Source organism: Cherax quadricarinatus, chromosome 12, assembly GCF_038502225.1.
Source record: "Cherax quadricarinatus isolate ZL_2023a chromosome 12, ASM3850222v1, whole genome shotgun sequence".
NCBI lineage: Eukaryota > Metazoa > Arthropoda > Malacostraca > Decapoda > Parastacidae > Cherax > Cherax quadricarinatus.
The window spans coordinates 52,165,063-52,189,756 of NC_091303.1; positions in this window are offsets into that span (position 1 = coordinate 52,165,063).

Below are 24,694 nucleotides of genomic sequence, written 5' to 3' on the forward strand. Positions count from 1 at the left end.
AGTAACTGAAAGATCGTATAATTTAAAGAGTTGGGACATGATTGCCGAGTTTCACATTCAAAGATTTACAAGTTTTTTGATGTAGATTGAAATAATGGGAAGGGGGGGGGGAGAAGGTGTAGCGTTATTTGTATGAGAAAACATAAATTGTTGCGTGAAAACAGATATATAAATAGATGGATTAGTCACAGAATCATCTTGGGTAGAATTTCTAGAAAGTCAAGAAAAACTAATTTTAGGTGTAGTATACCGATCTTCAGGCTTATAAAATGATTGAGAGAACATCGTTAGGGCTTCAAGACAGGATAGTAAGAGACTTGAAATTTAGTCAAATTGACTGGACTTCTTTGACTGGTAATCTAGAATCCAGTGACTTCCTTGAAGTTGCTCAGGACTTCTTTCTGAAGCAGTTTCTAACAGAGCCTACCAGAGGTAATATTTTTTTTAACCGAGTCTTCTCAAATAAGGAAATACTTGTAAATAATCTAGATAGAACTGAAGAGCTTGGTGCAAGTAATCATATATTATCTTTAATATTACCTGGGAATACCAGAACAAGCATAAGACAGAAAGTCCCAAATTTTATATGTACCAGATGGTACATATTATACCAAGTTATACTCCAAGAGTTGTGTAAAAGCTTGTTTCATTAATTATCCGAACTATATTAACTGTAATTATTATCACATAGACAACTTGGTTATTAAAGATCTCAATTTTTATTTAGTTGATTATATTTATCCAGTTGCAATCCATAAAACGTTATTGAGAAGTCACACAATTTACTAGATAACTGGACTAGAATAATCTCTGACAAGCTGTCACGAAACTAGAAATAGACTAGATACTAGAGGGGATCAATAGGAATATCTGAAGATATCTTCACTTAGTTGATTTCGCATTTTGTAACAGGCATACAATTTCTCCATTATTTTATATCTTAATTTACTACAAGTAGATATACAAGGTACACAGACCATAGCTGACATTAATGACATACTACTATATAGAAAGTCGCTTGTTATGCTGAGCATTTCGGGAAAATTAGGTCAGTTTTTCTCCCAGGATGCGACCCACACCAATCGACTAACACCCAGGTACCCATTTTACTGATGGGTGAACATACACAACCGGTGTAAGGAAACACGTCCGATGTTTCTACCCCTTCGCCGGGAATCGAACCCGGACCCTCACCATAAATTCATCAGTTCTCCACCTACATATTTCAGTTTGTCTCCGCCCTCTTCACTATCTTCCGTCACATAAACATGTTAACTCTTCATAGACTCTGACGCTCTTAATCGTACATAAGGGTTAAAAATACGAAGCTAATTCATGAGACGTTCTCCAGTTATGCACAAATTAATATGGAAAAGTAGGAAGAGGAAAAACATTCAGACAACCACTTAAAGGTAGACCTTCAAGGATAACTAAACATTCTCAAACTCAAGTTGAGAAGTATTATCATCAATCCTTTTTATGAACTTAATCTACCTGGAGTCTACCTAGAGGTCGTTCAGTGGGGCAATGCCCCCGCATCCCAGTCCTTGACCAGGCCTCGCGGTGGATCAGGGCCTGATCAACCAGGCTCTTACTGCTGGCCGCCCGCAATCCAATGTACGAACCACAGCCTGGTAGATCGGAAACTGAGGAAGACAGATGTTCCTCTAATTCTTTCACATACTTCTGAACAGAAGGACAAACTTATAAGTGTACTGGCAAGGATGGAAGAATTATCATTGTACTCACCTATTTGTACTCACCTATTTGTGGTTGTGTGTGTGTGTGTGTGTGTGTGTGTGTGTGTGTGTGTGTTAGCAACTCACAATCGTGAGGTTAAGTGATAATGTTGATATTTTTAAGCACACATGTAATCTTAATATTTTGAAAAGTATCGGCCGCTTTTAACCGATACCGACAAAATAGTTAATCACAGTAACCGATACACCTTAGCTTAAGTTATTTTGTATTTTTCTGTTCATGAATACGAATGTTTTCAGTTTCTTGCATTCCATGTGAATTTGAAGACTTCGTTTTATATGCAAATGTTCTTGGAGATGAACAACTGTTTGAGTTGTACACAGTGTTGGATACAATCTTGTACACAGTCTTGTACACAGTGTTGGACACAGTGTTGGACACAGTGCTGGACACAGTCTTGTACACAGTCTTGTACACAGTCTTGTACACAGTGTTGGACACAGTGTTGGACACAGTGTTGGACACAGTGTTGGACACAGTGTTGGACACAGTCTTGTACACAGTCTTGTACACAGTCTTGTACACAGTCTTGTACACAGTCTTGTACACAGTCTTGTACACAGTGTTGGACACAGTGTTGGACACAGTCTTGTACACAGTGTTGGACACAGTGTTGGACATAGTGTTGTACACGGTGTTGTAAACGATGTTGTACACGGTGTTGCACACATTGTACACAGTGTGGTACACAGTGTTATACACAGTGTTGTACACAATGTTGGATACAATCTTGTACACAGTCTTGTACACAGTGTTGGACACAGTGTTGTACACAGACTTGTAAACAGTGTTGGACACAGTCTTGTACACAGTCTTGTACACAGTCTTGTACACAGTCTTGTACACAGTCTTGTACACAGTCTTGTACACAGTCTTGTACACAGTCTTGTACACAGTCTTGTACACAGTCTTGTACACAGTCTTGTACACAGTGTTGGACACAGTGTTGGACACAGTGCTGGACACAATCTTGTACATAGTCTTGTACACAGTCTTGTACACAGTCTTGTACACAGTCTTGTACACAGTCTTGTACACAGTCTTGTACACAGTCTTGTACACAGTCTTGTACACAGTCTTGTACACAGTCTTGTACACAGTCTTGTACACAGTGCTGGACACAGTGCTGGACACAGTGCTGGACACAGTGCTAGACACAGTGTTGGACACAGTGTTGTACACAGTCTTGTACACAGTCTTGTACACAGTGTTGGACACAGTGTAGGACACAGTGTTGGACATAGTGTTGTACACGGTGTTGTAAACGATGTTGTACACGGTGTTGCACACAGTGTTGCACACATTGTACACAGTGTGGTACACAGTGTTATACACAGTGTTGTACACAATGTTGTACACAGTGTTGTACAAGGTGTTGGACACGGTGTTGCACCCAGTGTTGCACCCAGTGTTGCACACAGTGTTTTTAAGGTGTGCATTAGCTGCTAGCAGTAACTAGTGATAGTGATAACATCAGTGAACAACCCTACAAGAGATAAACAAAGTTATTCGTTAAAGAAAGACGAGACGAAGCCTGAAATCATTCAACAAAACTTCAAAGTGCCAAATCGTTACGGGCCTAGTAGGCACCTGTTGCCACACAGTTACAAATATACAAAGATCAAAGCGAGTGTGAAAGTAGGTGTTCAAGAATTACGAGAGGTTGGGTGACAAGTGAAATGTGAGGCAGCATACAGTGAGAGTGAAAAAGTTAATATGTAACGGGAGAAAAAATATATATAACTAGGGAAGGTGGCAGGAGTTTGCCTTCTTGAAGCGGTGACGTCATAACAGGTTGTGTGCCATTATAAATAAAAAAGTGTAGCTCACTAAATGTGAAGTGTATTCTACCAAAAGTGGAAAGTGAAAATACTTGAGGAACGCTGGTGGCCTTTTGGCTAATGCTCTCGCTTCACACGGCGAGGGCCTGGATTCGATTCCCATCCAGAGTAGAAACATTGGGCGTGTTTCTTTCCACCTGTTGTCTGTTCCCCATCAGTAAAATGGGTACCTGGGTGTCAGTCGACTGGTGTGGGTCGCATCCTGGGACACTGACCTAATTTGCCCGACATGCTGAGCATAACAAGGGGCTTTCTATATAGTATGTCATTGTTGTTAGCTATGCCTGTATACCATGTACATGTACTTGTATTAAATAAAGATATTATTATTATTAAATGGTTATAAGTATCACAGGTGAAGGATTTTCAAAATAGTCTTACAGGGACTACATGTATGACAACGAAGTCAGCAACTGGCAACTTGTCATCGCCCCACTGCCACACTGCAAGTCCTTCTCACTTATTGTGGTTGCATGTCAGATTCTGGTTTCTGCACACTGTTAGATACTGGTCACTCCTGCAAGCTATTGGCAGAATTAGAGTAGGAACAGCGTAGATAAGGTGGAGATAAGTTTGATGAGGGTGTGAGGGGAGGGAAGTGGGTAGCTAGTGAGGGGTAACTGTCAGACACGCATGCACACACACAAGTATAGACACTTGTAGAAGTTGAGAGAGGATAAGTCTTAGAAACTAGTATTACTATTGGTATTTTAGTAGTATGGATAAGTGTTAGAATTACTATTGGTATTTTATTAGTATGGATACTTAGAAGTGAGGAGCATTATTGCTGGGTGTGCACGCACGTGCGTGCGCGCGCGCACACACACACACACACACACACACACACACACACACACACACACACACACACACACACACACACACACACACACACACACACACACACAGCCATGTAAACCGTCCCCTCACAACCATTCACCCCCTAACCTACCCACCCACTAGACATCCTGTCCCACTCTCCATCACTTTGTTCCCCCCATCTAACCATCTCTTCTTCCCTCATAATTCCCCCCACACACAAACACACACACAACACCTCCATAGAGTGAGCTTTGTCTCTCATCCTCACCATCCCTCTCTCACACACCCATCTCTCTCTCTCCCTCTCTCATCCTCTCTCTCCCTCTCTCTCTCCCCCTCTCTCTCATCCCCATCTTCCATTCACCTTCCTTCTCCCCAGTCTCTTCCCCCCCTCTCTCTCCCCTAGCCTCTCCCACACTCCATTTCTCCACCCTCCCTATACCCTCTTGTAACCCCTAACACTCTCCTTGATGCTGCCCCCCTCCCACCCCATATCCTTCTCCCCCTTGCCCTACCTCCCTACCCCTCCTACTACCTGCAACACCCATCCTCACAGAAACTTCGTTCTGTGGTACAATGGAGTCAAAAATAAGGCCGAGAGCTGGGAAGGATGACTGGGAAGCAGAGCTCAAAAAAAGGGAGGAAGACTGGGGAAGGAAGCTAGAAAAGCTTAGAAGGAGGATGGAGGAGATGGTAACTGCAGAGGGAAGAAAGTGGGAACAACATGCCATAGTAGCAGAAGCCAAGATACAGCACTTAGAAGAGGAACTGAGCGATCTGAAACAGCCTAAAGAAATAACAGTACAGACATAACATCAGGAACTTCTACATCAGACACAGACAAGGGGACTGGAGGGAGCAAGGAAGCTATACTGTGTGCAAAGCTCCAGTCAGACCCATGTGGGGCCAAGGCAATGACAAGGAGCACATTGAAGGAGTTAGGATATATGCAGGGACTCTACCAGACACCTACAGGGGCCAGGAACAGCTGAGCAGGAAAGACAGACCAATGAGCAATGAGGCCTCAGTTAGGGAAGGGATTGAAGGAAGGAACACTCCTTGGAAGGAACTAAAACACCTCAGAGGATGCAATGGGAGACACAGTGGGAGGAATAAAGGAAGAGATCAGTTCTTGTCTATGGGTTCCAGGAAGCCGACGGGGAAACCTACGAGGAAAGAAAAAGGAGGAGATAAGTGATAAGGTATTATGAAGGCAATAGGCGAGGGCTCCATGACCCATGTGGCAAATATTCGGAGAATTGGGTGGTTCGCAAGGAGAAGGAAGCAGCCTCTCAAAGTAATTTTCAAGGCAGAATCAACTCTAACAATGATCCTGCAGGAGAACGCACAGCTGAGAGACAAACTGGAATTCCAGAGTGTGTACCTCAACCGAGACAGAACGCAAAGAAGACCTCAGACAGAGAATAAGCTAGTTGGACAAAGGCTGCAAACCTCATTCAAGGAGAAAGATACACAAATAACCCGCACATAAAAGAGAGAAGCTTACGACGACGTTTCGGTCCGACTTGGACCATTGCCAAAGTCACACTAACAGAGGTGGAGCAGGACGGCTATATATAGGCAGGAAGAGGTGGTAGTAGTAGTAGTAGTACTACTCTGTGCGCTTGCTCTCCCTCTGTGGGTATCTAGCACTCTTGCAGTGCTCCCCTTCCTTTGTATTTGACTGGCTCGTCTTCCTTATTTCCCACTTCTTCCGCTACCACTACTACTACCTCTTCTTCTTCTACTACAACTACTGTTGAAATTAAGACACATGTGCGGCGTCTGCTTGTCTTTGTTGTGGACGTTTCGCCATCCAGTGGCTGGCTGGATGGCGAAACGTCTACGATGGGGATGCCCGGGCGTTGTGCATGTGTCTTAATTTCATCCTGTCGGTATTATATACAATTCTTGTACTACTACTACTACTACTACTACTACCATCTCTTCCTGCCTATATATAGCCGTCCTGCTCCACCTCTGTTAGTGTGACTTTGTCAATGGTCCAAGTCGGACCGAAACGTCGTCGTAAGCTTCTCTCTTTTATGTGCGGGTTATTTGTGTATTGTTCCAGTCACGGTATTGTGCCTTTTTGTTATTTAAGGAGAAAGATCTTGGGGTGACCATAACACTGAGCACATCTCCGAGGGCACACATCAACCAGATAACTGCTGCAGCATATGGGTGCCTGTCAAACCGGAGAATAGCGTTCCGATACCTTAGTAATGATTCGTTCAAGACACTGTACATTGTGTACGTCAGGCCCATACTGGAGTATAAAGCACCAGTTTGGAACCCACACCTGGTCAAGCACGTCAAGAAATTAGAGAAAGTACAAAGGTTTGCAACAAGGCTAGTTCCGGAGATCAGGGAAATGTCCTACGAAGAAAGGTTGAGGGAAATCGGACTGACGACACTGGAGGACAGGAGGTTCAGGGGAGACATGATAACATACAAAATAATGCGTGGAATAGAGAAGGTTGACAGAGACAGGATGTTCCAGAGAGGGGACACAGAAACGAGGGGTCACAATTGGAAGCTGAAGACTCAGACGAGTCACAGGGATTTTAGGAAGTACTTGTTCAGTCAGAGTCTTCAGGAAGTGGAATAGCCTATTAAGACGAGGTATGACACAGCTCAGGAAACAGAGAGAGAGAGAACCTAGTAGCGATCAGTGAAGAGGCAGGGCCAGGAGCAGAGTCTTGACCCCTACAACCTCAATTAGGTAAGTACAGTGTTGGACAGTGTTGTACACGGTGTTGTACACGGTGTTGTACACAGTGTTGTACACGGTGTTGTACACGGTGTTGTACACAGTGTACACGGTGTTGTACAATGTTGCACACAGTGTTGTACATGGTGTTTGCACAGTGTTCTACACAGTGTTGTACACTGTTGTGCAGTGTTGTACACTGTTGTACAGTGTTGTACACAGTGTTGTACAGTTGTACACAGTGTTGTACAGTGTTGTACACAGTGTTGTGCACTGTTGCACAGTGTTGTACACAGTGTTGTACACAGTGTTGTACACAATGTTGTACACAATGTTGTACACAGTGTTGTACACAGTGTTGTACACTGTTGCACAGTATTGTACACAGTGCTGTACAGTGTTGTACACAGTGTTGTACAGTGTTGTACACAGTGTTGTACAGTGTTGTACACAGTGTTGTACACAGTGTTGTACACAGTGTTGTACAGTGTTGTACAGTGTTGTACACAGTGTTGTACACAGTGTTGTACAGTGTTGTACAGTGTAGTACAGTGTTGTACACAGTGTTCTACAGTGTTGTACACATTGTACAGTGTACACAGTGTTGTACACAGTGTTGTACAGTGTTGTACAGTGTTGTACACATTGTACAGTGTACACAGTGTTGTACACATTGTACAGTGTACACAGTGTTGTACACACTGTACAGTGTTGTACAGTGTTGTACAGTGTTGTACACAGTGTTGTACAATGTTGTACAGTGTTGTACACGGTGTTGTACACGGTGTTGTACAGTGTAGCACAGTGTTGTACTCAGTGTTCAGTGTTCTACACAGTGTTGTACAATGTTGTGCACAGTGTTGTACAATGTTGTACAGTGTTGTACACTGTTGTGCACAGTGTTGTACAGTGTTGTACATAGCATTGTACAGTGTTGTATGCAGTGTTGTGCACGGTGTTGTACAGTGTAGCACAGTGTTGTACTCAGTGTTCAATGTTCTACACAATGTACAGTGTTGTACACAGTGTTGTGCAGTGTTGTACACAGTGTTGTACAGTGTTGTACACAGCGTTGTACAGTGTTGTACACAGTGTTGTACACAGTGTTGTACACAGTGTTGTACACAGTGGTGTACACATTGTACAATGTACTCTGCACAGTGTTGTACACAGTGTTGTACACAGTGGTGTACACATTGTACAATGTACTCTGCACAGTATTGTACACAGTGTTGTACAGTGTTGTACACAGTGTTGTACACGTACAGTATACACAGTGTTGTACACAGTGTTGTACAGTGTTGTACACATTGTACACTGTACACAGTGTTGTACAGTGTTGTACACAGTGTTGTACACAGTGTTGTACACAGTGTTGTACACAGTGTTGTACACAGTGTTGTACACAGTGTTGTACACAGTGTTGTACACAGTGTTGTACAATGTTGTACAGTGTTGTACACTGTTGCACAGTATTGTACACAGTGTTGTACACACTGTTGTACAGTGTTGTACACAGTGTTGTACAGTGTTGTACAGTGTGTTGTACAGTGTTGTACACAGTGTTTTACAGTGTTGTACACAGTGTTTCTCCTAAACCTGGCAGTATAACACTACTAAAAGCATAAAAGGTAAAGTAAAAAATGAAATACAAAAAACAAAATAGTCATTAACAGTGATGTTGATAAAGTAGTAAAATATTTAGTAAAAAAAGTAACATACGATACTATGTACGTACTTTATATAGCAAAGGTTTGACATTATGCCCTTCCCAGTGTGACGGCAGTTTTCTAAGATTCGACTCGCGTCCATTTTGACTTACAATCGATTGTAAGTCGGATGGTGCTAGTGTGTATGTGTATGTGTATTGTGTGTGTACGTGTGTATGTGTGTGTGTGTGTGTGTGTGTGTGTATTGCGACCTCTGAATGGGTCACAATATATATAATGTATATTACCTGTTCATATAATTTTAGATTGCTTATATTTGCGATATTAGCTAAATCATAAATATATTGCTTTATATTATTATTTGACTTAGTTATATTATTAGGTAGGATGTAACATTTATATATTATTCAGTGCTCATAGTTCATGAGTGTTAAGTAGCTGACAGCATTGTCCAATTACTGTGTTTTTCGCTCCACTTTTTTCGCTGCTGGCTTCTGTGTTGCTGGGCAGCAGCAGTCCATGGAGAGTCACATGATCAGGGTGGGGTGATCACACGTCACCAGGAGTGTCTGCCTAGCCTGCGCCTTCTTCTCTGTTTGACGTGCCTTCCAACAAGACAGCCTCTCTAACTTTCCCTTGTTGGCCGTTGTTGGAAGATCGTCTCTGTTGCTTTCTTGTTGTTGGTTCTGTGTAACTCTGTTCACAGAACATAGCCTAGACTTAGTGATTTTCGACGTTGTACTGAGGTTGTGTGTCTCATACACACTGAGAAACTCATGTCCTGAGCTGTAGCTTCTGACCTAATTTGTACTGGTATCTGTGTACTGTCACAGTCGGGGATTTTCTAATGCTGAACTTAGATTCAGTAGTATGGGAGTTTTGTGACTTTTGTGGAGGATCTGCAGATGGTCCCTACTTAGTGGCGTTATATTATCTCCTTGTTCCTGATTCTGTGTCGCTGTTGCTTGTTATATTGCTGTTCGGCTTAACAGTCGTTTTATTGTGCAAGCAAGCTGTTCTGATTGCCAGGTTGGTCAAGAAGTTAGATTATGTGAGGACTTTTAGTCAGTCACTGGTTAAGTCTAGTCGATTCTTAAGACATAGCGAATCACTTAGAGCACTTACACACATACACACAGACTTACTTGTATATATTTGTATTATGTTATTAAATGCTAACAATGTACCAGACGGTACTTAAAAGCCATGAAGATGTGATATGTACCTTCAGCACAATACTACTGTACACGAGAGAAGTGAGTATTTTGATTACTTTAATTTACTTTGATAATATACGCCTAGACAACTTAATTGTTATTAAACTTATTAAATTTTAATTTCTTTAGTTAGTAGCCTACCAGTTGTAATCCTGAAGCACTATTGAATCTTATAAAATTCTAATGGATAATTGGACCAGGATACTGACTACTTGTTACAAAAACCCAGTAACAGGCTGGATGCTAGTATTCACTGGAGATCTCTATGATTATTAGAAATTGCATTTTTTGTAACAGTGATATATATATATATATATATATATATATATATATATATATATATATATATATATATATATATATATATATAAACTCGTCGGCCGTTTCCCACCAAGGCAGGGTAACCCAAAAAGAAAGAAAATTCAAAAAGAAAAAAAAATTCATCATCAGGTACGACAGCTTATACATCCCTCCAAACTGTCAATATCCCAAATCGCCTCCTTTAAAGTGCAGGCATTGTACTTCTCATTTGTAGGACTCAAGTTCGGCTAACCAATTTCCCTGAATCCCTTCACAAAACATGATCCTTCTCACACTCCAACAGCTTGTCAGGTCGCAACAACCATTCGTCTGGATTCATTTCTATCTAACACGCCTACTTACTCTTCCTGGAAGTCCACAAAACCTCCTTTACCCCCTCTCTCAAACCTTTTCAGGGACGACCCCTAACCCATCTTTCCCAGTAGATTTATACGCTCTCCAAATCATTTTACTGTGTTCCATTCTCTAGTTGATTCATATTTAAATTCAGGATGAGTGATGGTGGACAGATTAAGTCGAAGACAATAGCGAATTTATTTTAAGCAAACCACTAATAGTTCCTGGTGTGGCACCAGTAACAAATAAATATCTTTAGTCAAGGCACAAATTTCAATTTAATTAAGCATCTATTAGCTTTATCCCCATAATTTAAAGTCATTAACACAAGTAAATTTTATGACACATAATGACGTCATTTTATTAATTTAGTCCGAGTTATTATAATATCATTTTCCTAAGACATTATTTTCTCCTTAACGTATTTCTAAATATTGTGTTTAAAGAAATTAGTGGAATCGTAAACAAAATAAACATTTCTTCTAAGTGTAAATTTTATGTAATTTGTTCGAGCTATGGAATTATAATTTATTCTTGATTTGAATCGTGAATTACAGGGTTGAGTTCTAGTTCCTGGGTCTTACAGGAGTGTATTTTTACAATATTTCATGTGAAGGGTTTTAAATTCTCGTGGCATTTTATCGGGTTGGACCTCTTGAGAGTGATGAGCCACAGGTCTTGGACCCATGAGACACAGGTCTTGGACCCATGAGCCACAAGTCTTGGACCCATGAGCTGTAGATCTTGGGCCCATGAGCTACAGGTCTTGGACCCATGAGCTACAGGTCTTGGACCCATGAGCTACAGGTCTTGGATCCATGAGCTACAGGTCTTGGACCCATGAGCTACAGGTCTTGAACCCATGAGCTACAGGTCTTGGACCCATGAGCTACAGGTCTTGGACCCATGAGCTACAGGTCTTGGATCCATGAGCTACAGGTCTTGGACCCATGAGCTACAGGTCTTGGACCCATGAGCTACAGGTCTTGAACCAATTAGAAGCTCTTCGGGATATTTGAAGGTGCCTTCTACATATAACTGGTCTCAAATTGTCACAGTATTTATTTATGTGCATTGAGTGCCAGCGCATAAGCGTTTAAATAATGTTATTCTCCAGCTCTTGGAACTCTCGTGGTTATTGATTTAAAGCAACAAGACTCTTGAAGTAGTTGAGCGTCAGTTTCTCTGCGTATTGAGGGTGTCAGGGTAGTGGGAGATGAGATAATGGGATGCTGAGGAAGCATCTTTCTCATCTCTCAGCCACCCAAGCATATTTAATTCATATAAATTTAAGACTGATAAGCATGAATGTATACGTGCTGCAAGCAGTGTTCCATAAACCCTCTTCTGTATATGTTGCAAGCAGTGTTCCATAAACCCTCTTCTGTATATGTTGCAAGAAGTGTTTCATAAGTCTTCGTGTGTTGCAAGCAGTGTTTCATAAGTCTTCGTGTGTTGCAAGCAGTGTTTCATAAGTCTTCTTCGTGTGTTGCAAGCAGTGTTTCATAAGTCTTCTTCGTGTGTTGCAAGCAGTGTTTCATAAGTCTTCTTCGTGTGTTGCAAGCAGTGTTCCATAAGCCCTCTTCTGTATGTGTTGGAAGCAGTGTTTCATAAGCTCAGCCCTGTATGTGTTTCCAACAACAGATTTTGAAGATGTCTCTCCTATTATGAGTTGCAAGCAGTGTTCCATAAGGTCAGTCCTGTGTGTGCTATAAACAGTGTATCATAAGTTCTCTCAGGTGTGTGTTGCAAGCTATTTGTTTTTCTGTAAAGCGATGTTAACTTTCTGCTTCTTTTCCTCATGCTGCTCTAATACACAGTTACTACACTGTTACTACACAGTCATAGGTAGTACACATGGGCCTGTGTACTAATGTTGAGGTGGGTGTTTGAGGCAGTACACGCGGACCTGTGTACTAATGTTGAGGTGGGTGTTTGAGGCAGTACACGCGGACATGTGTACTAATGTTGAGGTGGGTGTTTGAGGCAGTACACGCGGACCTGTGTACGAATGAGGTAGTAGTACACGCGGACCTGTGTACTAATGTTGAGGTGGGTGTTTGAGGCAGTACACGCGGACCTGTGTACTAATGTTGAGGTGGGTGTTTGAGGCAGTACACGCGGACCTGTGTACTAATGTTGAGGTGGGTGTTTGAGGCAGTACACGCGGACCTGTGTACTGGTGTGCCCAGTACACACACTACCTGATCAGTATCTCCTAGGTTTCTGAGAGTCTGAGAGAGGTGGGTGTTTGAGGCAGTACATCAGTTGACACACTGTGTACAGTCAGTACAGGGTACAATCTCAGTGCTAATGACAGTGCGCGGTACTAATGTTGAGGTGGGTGTTTGAGGAAGTACGGGTGATGGTGTGAGTACACACACTACCTGATGATCTCCTAGGTTTCTGAGATGAGAGAGGCAGGTGACACACTGGTCCAGGTGTGCTGACGTGTGTGGGAGATGCAGGGTGGTGGTGTGAGGGAGATGCAGGGTGGTGGTGGTGGAGTGAGGGAGATGCAGGGTGGTGGTGGTGGTGTGAGGGAGATGCAGGGTGGTGGTGGAGTGAGGGAGATACAGGGTGGTGGTGGAGTGAGGGAGATACAGGGTGGTGGTGGAGTGAGGGAGATGCAGGGTGGTGGTGGAGTGAGGGAGATGCAGAGTGATGGTGGAGTGAGGGAGATGCAGGGTGATGGTGGAGTGAGGGAGATGCAGGGTGATGGTGGAGTGAGGGAGATGCAGGGTGATGGTGGAGTGAGGGAGATGCAGGGTGATGGTGGAGTGAGGGAGATGCAGGGTGATGGTGGAGTGAGGGAGATGCAGGGTGGTGGTGTGAGGGAGATGCAGGGTGGTGGTGGTGGTGGTGGTGTGAGGGAGATACAGGGTGGTGGTGGAGTGAGGGAGATGCAGGGTGGTGGTGGAGTGAGGGAGATGCAGGGTGGTGGTGGAGTGAGGGAGATGCAGGGTGATGGTGGAGTGAGGGAGATGCAGGGTGATGGTGGAGTGAGGGAGATGCAGGGTGATGGTGGAGTGAGGGAGATGCAGGGTGGTGGTGGTGGTGTGAGGGAAATGCAGGGTGGTGGTGGTGGTGTGAGGGAAATGCAGGATGGTGGTGGTGGTGTGAGGGAGATGCAGGGTGGTGGTGGTGGTGTGAGGGAGATGCAGGGTGGTGGTGGTGGTGTGAGGGTGATGCAGGGTAGTGGTGGTGATGTGAGGGTGATGCAGGGTGGTGGTGGTGGTGTGAGGGAGATGCAGGGTGGTGGTAGAGTAAGGGAGATGCGGGGTGGTGGTGGAGTGAGGGAGATGCAGGGTGGTGGTGGAGTGAGGGAGATGCAGGGTGGTGGTGGAGTGAGGGAGATGCAGGATGGTGGTGGTGTGAGGGAGATGCAGGGTGGTGGTGGAGTGAGGGAGATGCTGAGTATTGGTGGTGTGAGGGAGATGCAGGGTAATGGTGGAGTGAGGGAGATGCAGGGTGATGGTGGAGTGAGGGAGATGCAGGGTGATGGTGGAGTGAGGGAGATGCAGGGTGATGGTGGAGTGAGGGAGATGCAGGGTGATGGTGGAGTGAGGGAGTTGTCTCCTCTACCTGTTTATAAACATAGTGATTAATGCTAATCACTGATATCTTCACACTTTGTTCCCGTCAGGGAACTCCAGCCTTTATGGTGACCACCTAGTGAATATTCCCAGGGGAGCTGACCTCACAAGCTCAGGGAAAGCAGCTAAGAACTTGCTAAGCCTTTAACTTGTCTAAGCACATAGCGGTGTATAGAGGACTCAGGTGAGGCTCTGCATAATCTCCTGGGACCCGGGGATAAGAGTAATCTAGTAAGTACCCCATTTTATACTTTTGGTAAATAGTTATTTGGGGTCAGTATATTTTATTCACCTTATCTCGTTTATTTTTCTTTTTCGCGGATATCTAAGTATCAGATCCCTTTCTTATTGTCTACGTACACTGTGGCAATGAATAATTAAGCATTAATAAATTGTAATAGCGTGAAATATTGTAATTACTAACCCCGTCTTTATTTTATTGCTCTGTATTAGTGATGTGAGTGTCCCAAGTTAATAGGAATTGAGTCAAGTCCTCAACAGTGTATAGTGAGGTGGGATGGTGTCCTCATTCTCAATACTTATTACTTTCCCACACTGAGGTAAGATGGGCTCCCATCTCGCCTGTGAAGTGATAAAATAGTGTTGTGGTGGTGGAGAAAGAGAGAGAGAGAGAGAAGCAATGTGCTGGTGGAGAGAGTGAGAGAAAGAAGCGTGTTGCTGGTGGAGAGAGTGAGGGAGAAGCATGGGTTGTGATGGAGATTGAGGGAGAAGCAACAAATGGGAAGTTAAAACTGCAGTGGATAAAGAATCTGTGTACAGTCTCTGAGCACAAAGGTTGCAAACCTCACTCAAGGAGGGGACCCTTGGAGTAAACATAGCAATAAACGTATCCCTGATTCGCAAACTCCTGCCACTTATACCCATCAGTTCCAGAACTAAGAGGTGTGTGCTGTGAAGAGAGACTTAGGCAGACGAAGCTGATGGTATTAGAAAGCACAAGAACCAGAGAAGGCGAAATACTACGTACACTCATGCCTAAATATAGTAATATACACAGAATAAGAAAGAAGGAGCACCGAGCAGGCCTACTGGCCCATGCGAGGCAGGTCCAACTCATACCCACTCATGCATAAATCTAACCTATTTTTAATGCGACACAACGTTTTAGCTTCAATGACGCTACTTGGGAGTTAGTTCCACTCATCCAGAACTCTGTTACCAAACCAGTGCTTTCCTGTATCTTTCCTGAATCTAAATTTTTCCAATTTGAAACCATCGCTACGAGTTCTGTCTTGCGTGTGTGTGTGTGTGTGTGTGTGTGTATATATATATATATATATATATATATATATATATATATATATATATATATATATATATATATATATATATATATATATATATAAATATATATATATATATATATATATATATATATATATATATATAAATATATATATATATATATATATATATATATATATATATATATATATATATAAATATATATATATATATATATATATATATATATAAATATATATATATATATATATATATATATATATATATATATATATATATATATATATATATATATATATATATATATGCGCGCAATAAGATAACAGTAAACAGGTGATATCAGAATATGCAAAACAACCACTGTGAAAAGAAGAGTGAAATTCCAAGCGCTTTCGTGACTTCTCACTTTTCTTCGATAATGTGAGAAGTCACGAAAGAGCTTGGAATTTCACTATTTCTTTCACAGTGGTTGTTTTGCGCATGCATATATATATATATATATATATATATATATATATATATATATATATATATATATATATATATATATATATATATATATATATATATATATATATATAATAGGGAAGTACCACCTCTATAGCTGGACTGGAGACACTCATCCTCAGAGAAGACAATAAACGTACCTCAGGGAAAACTCAAGGTTCTCCCCGGAGCTGTTTGAATATTTTCTTCTCCTGCCACCCCCTATATATTTTATATTCTATGTGAACATTTATTAATAAACAGAATGCATTTACAGAAAAACAAACATGAATACAATGGCACAATGTATCAAAGATCATGAATTTCCTCCAGCTCCTCCGAGGCTGGATGCGAGCCAAGTATGCAGTGAGCATTTCCCCTCTGGATGGCTACGCTGAGGCGCTGGAACATGAAAATGGTAGCCCTTGGGTCCCTGGTGGTGTCGATGAGTCGGGAACTCAATTCTTTAAGGAAACGTGTGGCATTTTTTCCCCATGATCCCAAGGTCTCTGATCCCACTGGGACAAATTGATACTGTTGGCTAATGTCCCTGTACTTGATGATCTTGTACTCCTCCCTGTGGTCAGCAGCTCCTCCTCCTCATATATATATATATATATATATATATATATATATATATATATATATATATATATTATATATATATATATATATATATATATATATATATTATATATATATATATTTATATATATATATATATATATTATATATATATATATATTTATATATATATATATATATATATATATATATATATATATATATATATATAAAATACGAGAAGATGTAGGCGGGAGAGAGGGATAAAAAGATAAATGAAGAAAGGAGAGAGGGGTGCCAGATGTCAGCGTCGGCATCCGTTGCTATGATGGGTTTGGGTGTCAGGTGAACCTTTACCGGGAATGAGAGCGTTGAGGCGTGTGTGCAAGTGAAGCTACGCTCCTCTGTTGTTGTCTTGGAGACGCACTTGTGTGTCGTCTCCTTGCTGCTCCTCGTAAACACAACACCCAACAAGGTGCATGACTCAGGAGAATTCAGCGCTGTTGCTTTTAATAATAAAAATATTATTATTTTTCTTCCAGTTTCAGTTGAGCTTTGGGAGAAGGTTAGACAAATAGGTGGGTGAGAATGGAAGAATAACCACAAATGCAGCATAATGTGATCCTTTATTGACTATGTTTCGCCCACACAGTGAACTTTATCAAGCCACAAACAGATCTACCTGGGTAAAAAGTACATGAGTATATAAAGGGTGGAGAGTCAGGCGGAGAATGTTGGAGATAAGACAGAGCTGCAAGAGACGGGCAAGAATATTGGGTATGTTGGGTCTGAAATCGGCATGCACGGGACGGATGAGTGTTTATGTTATATAAGATAACGATGCAGAAGTTTCCTGGCAAGAGGTTCAGCTATGTTGTAGAAGCCTTGGTTCTGGGTGAAACTGATAGATATACAGGTAAGTGATGATTCCCAAATTCTGCGTACTGTCTTCCTCCCAACCATTCCCACAGTGGGTGGGAATGGTTGGTTTTAAGAAGGACCTGCCTTGTATGGGCCCGTAAGCTTGCTGAAGTGCTCTTTAATTCTTATTTTGTTTATATTCTTAATTAGTTTAACATAAAATCTTCTCTTAAATGAAGAAAGGAAAAATGCATTTAATATTCAGTGACGGCTTTTGTTTTCTAAGAACCTGACAACGAGAAATTTCGATCAGATTTCCACTAATCTGATTGTCCTCGTACATACCTGTGAGTCCAGCCGGAGTATATCATTCGTCCTGCTGTGGTGACCAGCAACAGTGATACTTATGTCACCGAACTCAGCATGAGTACTTCAGTTGTCCTGTTGCAGTGACCAGCTACAGTGACAGAACCAGACAGATGACCTACGACAAACTAGCATCGACCGAATTTCGTAAACAAAACCAGTGCCATGATAACTTTTAATCAGACAAAAAATGGTTCTCACTGGCATGATATAAAGCCTCAAAGTTCTCAGAACCGGCGATCACTTCTACCTTCATTTAATGCAAGTCCACGGGGTTCTTCAGCTTTAAATTGCTTCCCGTCGCTCGGAGGCTGCTTCATCACACCGCAGACCAGAACCTTTTCTCTTTTACCTTCTCGATAAGAGCGTCATCAGTTATATCTAATATTCCTTTTTTACGCCGAAGAACTTCTTTCAAGTGGTGATTAGCACGGTGGTCTTAGTTCTGTTAGTGTTTAGTGCATACCCAAGAGAACGGTCGTCACCCAGGTTACTAGTGGTTACCCAGGATACTAGTGGTAACCCAGGATACTAGTGGTCACCCAGGATACTAGTGGTCACCCAGGATACTAGTGGTTACCCAGGATACTAGTGGTTACCCAGGATACTAGTGGTCACTCAGGATACTAGTGGTCACCCAGGAAACTAGTGGTTACCCAGGAAACTAGTGGTTACCCAGGATACTAGTGGTTACCCAGGATACTAGTGGTTACCCAGGATGCTAGTGGTTACCCAGGATACTAGTGGTCACCCAGGATACTAGTGGTCACTCAGGATACTAGTGGTTACCCAGGATACTAGTGGCTACCCAGGATACTAGTGGTTACCCAGGATACTAGTGGTTACAAAGGGCACTAGTGGTCACCCAGGATACCAGTGGTTACCCAGGATACTAGTGGTCACCCAGGATGCTAGTGGTCACCCAGGATACTAGTGGTTACCCAGGATACTAGTGGTTACCCAGGATACTAATGGTTACCCAGGAAACTAGCGGTTACCCAGGATACTAGTGGTCACCCAGGACACTAGTGGTTACCCAGGATACTAGTGGTTACCCAGGATACTAGTTACCCAGGGTGCTAGTGGTCACCCAGGTTACTAGTGGTCACCCAGGTTACTAGTGGTCACCCAGATACTAGTGGTCACCCAGGATGCTAGTGGTCACCCAGGTTACTAGTGGTCACCTAGGCTACTAGTGGTCACCTAGGCTACTAGTGGTCACCCAGGTTACTAGTGGTCACCCAGGTTACTAGTGGTCACCCAGGTTACTAGTGGTCACCCAGGATACTAGTGGTCTCCCAGGATACTAGTGGTCACCCAGAATGCTAGTGGCCACCCAGGATACTAGTGGTTACCCAGGATACTAGTGGTCAGACGGGATACTAGTGGTCACTCAGGATGCTAGTGGTCACCCAGGATGCTAGTGGTTACCCAGGATGCTAGTGGTCACCCAGGATACTTGTGGTCACACAAGATACTAGTGATCACTGAGGATACTAGTGATCACTCAGGATACTAGTGATCACTCAGGATACTAGTGGTCACTCAGGATACTAGTGGTCACCCAGGATACTAGTGGTCACCCAGGATACTAGTGGTCACCCAGTATACTAGTGGTCACCCAGGATACTAGCGGTCACCCAGGATACTAGCGGTCACCCAGGATGCTAGTGGTCACCCAGGGTGCTAGTGGTCACCCAGGGTGCTAGTAGTCCCCCAGGATGCTAGTAGTCCCCCAGGATATTAGTGATCACCCAGGATACTAGTGGTTACCCAGGATACTAGTGGTTACCCAGGATACTAGTGGTCACCTAGGATGCTAGTGGTCACCTAGGATGCTAGTGGTCATCCAGGATGCTAGTGGTCACCCAGGATACTAGTGGTCACGCAGGATGATAGTGATCACCCAGCATACTAATGATCACCCAAGATATTAGTGGTCACCCAGGATACTAGTCACTCAGGATGCTAGTGGTCACCCAGCATACTAGTGGTCACCCAGCATACTAGTGATCACCCAAGATATTAGTGGTCACCCAGGATACTAGTCACCCAGGATACTAGTGGTCACCCAGGATACTGATGCTCACCCAGGATACAAGTGGTCACCCAGTATATTAGTGGTCACCCAGGATATTAGTGGTCACCCAAGATATTAGTGGTCACCCAGAATGCTAGTGGTCACCCAAGATATTAGTGGTCACCCAGAATGCTAGTGGTCACCCAGCATACTGGTGGCCTCTCTGTAGGTACGATTAAACCTAAACACACACACACACACACACACACACACACTCCCTGTTTTGCTTTTCCACATCTTATATGTATGATTCATGGAGTTATTTCAGGAATTGTTTTGGAGATGTTCTTCATCTCGTGGGTTGCCTAACCATTCAGATCCCAGTCCCAATGGATTCCATTTAAAACATCTCTCATCCCTACATATTCTCTGCTTTTGTAATCTTACTACGTGTGCCTCATCATGTCTTCGCTCCCATTTCTACACATTGTTCACAGCTAAGCACTTTGTGGTCACTATTCCTGGTAGTAGCCAGTATTCTATTTCACTTTTGCCAGATTCACTTAAGGTGAAAAACAAGGTCATGTCGAATGGCTTTGTACATAACCCTCATTCATGTGGTTTTTGGATATGGTGGTTCATAAAATTTTCAGTTTAGCTTTCCATTTTCTGACTCTCCATGTGGATTCCAGTTCTGACATGCTATTTCCTTGTAATTGATTTCCTCTACAATCAGAAGGTTGGGTTGTAGTCCCATTCGGTCTCTTTACCGTTTCATCTAGAAATTTTTCTGACTCCATTCTCGAACTTTGGCCTTATTTTCTCTTGTTCTGTATGGGGTGAATAGGATTACTTTTCACAGCTTCTAATTATTTGAATCTCATGGTCCTTATTTATCCTACCATCTAATCTGCAAGTGTCCATCTTTTTCAACTCTACAAAAGCCACTTATTCCTTATAATTAGTGCCACTCCTCATCTTTTCTCAAAATGTGGTGTGCATCTGGGAATAAAGGATTGATCATCATTTCAAAATATTTTATCTCTGTGAGAGCTATAATATTTGGATGTTCCTCTGCTTCTTTAACCTGATTACATCAGCATTTATAAATAACAGAAAGGCGCAATACCGTGACTGGAGCAATACACAAATAACCTGCACATCGGAGAGAGGAGCTTACGACGATGTTTCGGTCCGACTTGGAGCATTTACAAATGCTTAGATTTCTGTTACGGAGAATGGATTTTGGACTGAGAATAAGAGAAAAGACAGAATAAATAACATGGGAGGGAGAGAGAGTGGAAGTGGGATAACAGAACTAGTGTGGGGATAGAGGCGTACAGGTGAAAGTGGAAGGAGAGAGGACAGGGAAAACAGAGTTACTAATTTTGAAAAAGGAAAGAAAGAGCAGGGAGGGGAGAGGTTTAATTATGGTGGTAAGGAGGGGAAAAAAGAAGTTGAGAGATAGAAGCAGATTGAGATAGTGGGGTGAGGGGATGGGAAGGATAGAGAGGATAGAGAGACGCTGGGAATTAGGAGAGAATTGAAGTTTTGGAATAATAGGAAAAGATTGCTTTTTGTGAGTCAATGTGGGAATGGGAAAGGAATAAGTTAAGTAAAGACGAAGGGGAAAAAAAGGGAGTTAAAATTTTGCTTTCCCTGGTTACTGGTAATTAGTTCATAATACTCCGGGCATAATTGATCTTGTATTAATATTGGAAGAATTACCGAAAATACGTTAAGTAAAAGGCTGCAAGTGTAACTAATGTGATATTTTATTGTGGCAACGTTTCGCTCTCCAGGAGCTTTATCAAGCCGTTACAAACAGTACATGGAAACAGAGGGTATATATACGCGCCTATGTATACCCTCTGTGTCCATGTACTGTTTGTAACGGCTTGACAAAGCTCCTGGAGAGCGAAACGTTGCCACAATAAAACGTCATATTAGTTGCACTTGTGTCCCTTTACTTAACATAATGGATTATCTTCCTTTACTCATCTTTGTGTGATTCTCTGTTATCCACTCCTTCCACTCTCTGCTTGTATGCTCAAAACCTCTGCAAAAATATTCCACTGCACCTATGCAACTTCGCAAGGTTCCATTTCCAGTTATATACGAGCTCATTAACTTTTATTGAAAAAAAAAAATATCTTAATTGGTCATTGTCGTTCTTCTTTTGCAATCACAATTTGAAGAAAAATTATTATTTTTTACCAACTTTAAACCTAAAGCTGATAGAAAAACTTTTGTTTTGTTTTATAGTCTTTTTCGCTTGTTCAGTTCCTGTCTATGTTGCTCTGGCTGCCCGATAAATTATCGAAGATTTTTTCATTTCTGCTGTATGACTTGCAATTCTTCGATTATTCATTTATAAGAACCTCTTTCACTGTTCACTGTAGCAGATTTTTCATTGTACCATAAGCTTATTTTATGTCTGAGAGGTTCCATAACCTTTCTGTTTCCAGTTCCTCATTTTGGTTTATTTCTCCCTTTCTAGAACTCAACTGTGGTTAGATCGTCACGCATTCTTTTCACTCTCCTATGTTCATCTTGTCACTCTGTGCCTAATTCTTCCTGAATTACACACCTTTTTTTTTCCAATTCCTTGTTTATTTGGATGAATCTTATTGTAGCTAGCTGGTCCAGTGGCTAACGCGAGGGTCTGGAGTTTTGTGACTCTCTGATCGCGGGTTCTAACCCCACTCATGGTATGATTTGTTTGCAATCTTGTCATTACGATTTCGTGACCTTGTTTATTTTATTTCTAAGCTAAAGAAATTTAAACACTAATGAAAGTCGCACTACCAGTATGTCGGTAAATAACTCTCCAGGGAGGTAATACTGCTGTATCATCATCTTTCCTTGCACATCATTTCTGTAGCTTCTCACGATTTGTAGCAGTGTTCACCCTATTTTCCCACCCTCGTCACAATTTTTCTTCTGTTCCCCCTCCCCTTCATTACCTTTATTTCACCATTTTCTCGTATTCTACTTTAAGAAGCCTTTATGTTGGCGCTGTTTATACCTCGTTTAGTAGGAAATGATCACCTTTCTAACATCACAACCCAACTCAGCAAAGGTCGATCTTACTGTCTGCTGGAGCATCCCTGTGTCCCAGTGTATTGTGGCACTTCACATCTGGTGGTTGTCCTTATTTATTCTTGAGTAGGTAGTAGTCCCATTGTGCAGTAGATGGCACATCAGAAGGCTGATGAGTGTCACTAATGGTCTGGTGCATCTATTAAGTGCACCTGAACGACTGTCAGTGAATAAAGGAAGAACAGATGAGATCCTTACGGCTGGCCAAGTACTGTACCATTCAGCCAGGAGGGCTCAAATACGATCTTTTTCAATCAACACTTCTGTGGCTGGTCTACCACGAAAGTGGCAGAACCGCGCAGCGATGGGTCTGGTATTCACGTTTTAGTTCCCATCCAGTCTTCTGTTTACCGCTTGACAAGCGTTCATTGCTACTTATCTTGGCTTATAGACTATATTGCACTTGTTCCTTATACCTAACATATTGTCTGTAATTCTACCAACATTAATACAAAACTGATAAGATACGGGCTGCGACAGTAGCCTCATAGCTGGTGTAACCCAGGAACTTCAGCACTGTTTGTAAAATTGCCCCGTTAGAACCTACGAGGCTAAACAGAAGAGCTTTGGGCCTGCTACTCACCTGAACCATGGTTCAACTTTCCGTCCATTCACCTGTTTATTCAAGTGTTCTCACGTATGCTCCCTACACACCGACTCACTTCAGAAAGCTGATAACCCAACACCATGACACGACCTCATGAAATGTAATTATAAACACACACTCTGAATTTTCAGACCTGTATTATACGACTTACACTTTACCTAACACTTCTTGTTCACTGTATTACTTTTATCACTCTTCACTCACTCCATACAGTTATAATATGAAACTGTCTTTCCATGCACATTCTCCTAGGTTCACAGTCAGTAACTCTTAGAGAAACCTCAGAGAAAATGAACAGTGATTTAATTGTTTTGCTCGCCACTTCTAGTGACACTCAGCAAACTAGCAGCTAGTATTGCTGTTATCACATGTTTACACTCAAACTAGCAGCTAGTATTGCTGTTATCACACGTTTACACTCAAACTAGCAGCTAGTATTGCTGTTATCACACGTTTACAATCAGTTTCTGTGATTTGTTGGATATTTCGGAAATGTTTTAATACTTAAATTAGACACTAATACTAGGGAAGACGATTCTACTTGAAAAAAATCAAGGTTGACGACTACGCACGTGAGTGTACCTTGTGTGTGTGTGTAATAGCAGTTGTAGTTACTAGTTGTCAAAAGCACTTGCAGATAGACACTTGGCCTATTTTGTGTGTGAGAGAGTTGTATGTGTGTGTGTGTGTGTGTGTGTGTGTGTGTGTGTATAGTAGCAGTTACTGTACTCACCTAGTTGTACTCACCTAGTTGAGGTTGCGGGGGTCGAGTCCAAGCTCCTGGCCCCGCCTCTTCACTGATCGCTACTAGGTCACTCTCCCTGAGCCGTGAGCTTTATCATACCTCTGCTTAAAGCTATGCATGGATCCTGCCTCCACTACATCGCTTCCCAAACTATTCCACTTACTGACTACTCTGTGGCTGAAGAAATACTTCCTAACATCCCTGTGATTCATCTGTGTCTTCAACTTCCAACTGTGTCCCCTTGTTACTGTGTCCAATCTCTGGAACATCCTGTCTTTGTCCACCTTGTCAATTCCTCTCAGTATTTTGTATGTCGTTATCATGTCCCCCCTATCTCTCCTGTCCTCCTGTGTCGTCAGGTTGATTTCCCTTAACCTCTCCTCATAGGACATACCTCTTA